Raw genomic sequence first — 2902 nt, 5'->3', positions numbered from 1 at the left:
TCTTCGCTTTGTCTGTTACTCAGCCAAAGTCTCTGATGGGAACATTCTGACAAAGATGAGAGAAGAGTGACCAGCTTCCCAATGGTGCTTAACTGGCATCAGTTGCCCCCTCCCCCTTCCCTTGGCAGAACAGAGCCACCCCTCACCCCCTTCATTCACCAGCATTTCCATGAGGAAAGTAGGTGTACTGGTCACACCCTAATTTTTTATTACTAATCCAAAGTATAGTAAACGGTGACTTCAGAGGCACAAAAGACCCTTTTATTTGACAATCCTGCTCTGGATTAAATTGGGGTATGCTCTGGGCTCCCAGCAGGTGACTCTTATGATTCACTTTGAAGGAAGAAATTGAGATTCTGAGAAGGATTGGGGCTTAAAAACAAGGCAGCTGGAGAATCTGCCATTCATTATCACTCAGCCCTTTAAACACTGCTAGTTTCTGACTAATACCAGGCAGACATGGACTAAATCTCCTAAGATGATAAATGCTCCCTTTCTTATCTTTTGATCTTTGGAAGTAGAAATTTTCAAGGAAAAAGGGCTTTGCAGCAAGATGATCATAAATCTCATTGTGTTTACAACAGAGGACTGACCAGAGGAGTTTATGAAGTCTGTAAAGGATTTGATGTATATCTAACTGTTACATAAAGTCAATACTTTGGAAAGAACTAGACGATAAATACTCTACAAGAGGCAATATTTCTATCACAGGAAGGCGATCACATAAAGATTAGGGGAGCTATTTCAATATTGCTTGTCTGTTTGCCATAAGGAGACTCGTCTTCTTTCTCAGAATGATGCTGGAGAGGGGAGGCTGAGGCCCACTCTCCCCATGGATGTGGTCTTCTCTAGCTGCTGGAAACAAACTACTAAAAATCCCCACAATTGAGACTAAGCTGGCAGTTCCCATCGACTGGAGAGACTCTAGGGTGATTGCAGGGTACAGTCAAATATCCATTAATTTTTCTAACATCGTCCTCAATGTCTGGGCATTTGGAAATAATCAAAGAATCGACTGAATTTTAACATCGTCACCATTGATGATAATGACAATAGCTCGTTTCTGGGGCCCTTTAAGGTCTTTATAAATTTTATCTCATTTTATCATCACAGTAACCTTGGGAGATGGGTACTATGATTGTTCCCATTTTACAGATAAGGAAATTGAGGTTGATAGAGGTTAAGTGACGTGTCAAGGATCACATAGGTAGGAGGAATCTGAGGCAGGATGTGAACTCACCAGGTTCAGCACTCTGGGCACTGGACCACCATGTGCCATTGTCCCATTTTCTACCTGGTGTTTCACATTCTCCAGGCAAAGCTAATTCAGATTTGTGGATGCCTACCTCTTGAATCATTTATCAGTCACTTGGAGTGTCTGGGTCTGTCTCTTCCATCAGAATATAGGTTCCAATCAAGAGTGGGGCTTTGGTTCTTCACAAGAACTGGAAGCCTCCTCAGCTGCCCTAACCCTAACCCTACCGGTGTAGTTGAACAAGCTTCTCTGTAGCTGTGACATACCTAGCAAGTGGCCAGAGTGATCAGCACTCTACCACCCCCTGAGGTGGCTGAGGCCACTCAGGGAGAGTTCTAATTAGTAATACCTTATGTTTCAGTCATACCCAACTCTTTACAATCCTGTTGACCACAGTGTCCATGGGGTTTTCTCATCAAAGATACTGGAGTCATTTTCTATTTCCTTCTCCAGTGGATTAAGGTAAACAGGTGAAGTGACTTGCCCAAAGTCACACAACTAGCAAATGTGTGAGGCTGGATTTGAACTCAGGTCTTCTTGACTCCAGGCTCCATCCACTGAGCCACCTAGCTGCCTCTCTTTTGTACCTAAAGAAGCCTACACTTATCTTAGTGTAGTTTCTATCCATTAATCTTTGTCCTGGGTCTGAACCTTCTTTCACAAGACAGCTCTTAGCCACCCCCACCCCAAGTTTTCTCTTTTTCAGGCTGCATGACATGGACTTGAGGCTCTGCTCCGTTCTGGTCACCCTCCTACTGATCATCTTCAGCTGAACAATGTTGTGAAGTCCCTTCGGGGATTCTTTCTCCACCTCTCACTCACACTGGCACATTCAGTTCCCAGAAGGGGTTGCTACTACTACCCTCAGGGGGTTTAATGGGAAATCCTGGTGTCTTAGAGTTCCCAGAAAATGGGAAACTTTACCGCAGGCATTAGATCTGAAATCACCTGGAAGTCAGTCCCTCTCCCTCTGGTGAGAAGCCAAGCTGTCCTTTGGAGAACACCTCCATGAATACTATTCACATGTAGGGCCATCTCATTCAAGATCTACGGGGTACACTTTTCAAACAGACCAAACCAGAATGTCTCTGGGGATCCATTTCTCACATAAGGCAATTCCACCAGAAGTCCAGGCATACATTTCTTCTACATCCCTTTATCACAGGGCCCCTGAAATTACCACAAAAATCACTGCCAATACACTGGGGTAATCAGATGCAGTTCTTCTTCTTTTTGCAGTGAAAGTATTTTTTTTACTTTATTTTTTAAAATTTATTTATTTTTAGCTTTCAGCATTCATTTCCACAAGATTTTGAGTTCCAAATTTTCTCCCCATTTCTCCCCTTCCCCCATCCCAGTACACTGTGCATTCTGATTACCCCTTCCCCCAAACTACCCTACTTTCTACCACACCCCTCCCTTCCCTTATCCCCATCTCTTCTCTTTTCTTGTAGGGCAAGATAGATTTCTATACCATATTACCTGTATTTCTTATTTCCCAGTTTTTAACATTCATTTTTAAAACTTTGAGTTTCAATTTCTCTCCCTTCCTCCCTCCCCACCTATCCCCACTGAGAAGGCAAGCAATTCAATATAGGTTATACATGTGTAGTTATGCAAAAGACTTCCATAACAGTCATGTTGTGT

The sequence above is a fragment of the Notamacropus eugenii genome, chromosome 6 (genome assembly GCF_028372415.1).
Source record: "Notamacropus eugenii isolate mMacEug1 chromosome 6, mMacEug1.pri_v2, whole genome shotgun sequence".
Taxonomy (NCBI): Eukaryota; Metazoa; Chordata; class Mammalia; order Diprotodontia; family Macropodidae; genus Notamacropus; species Notamacropus eugenii.
The sequence above is the reverse complement of the archived record's forward strand: the minus strand, read 5'-3'. Positions refer to the sequence as shown.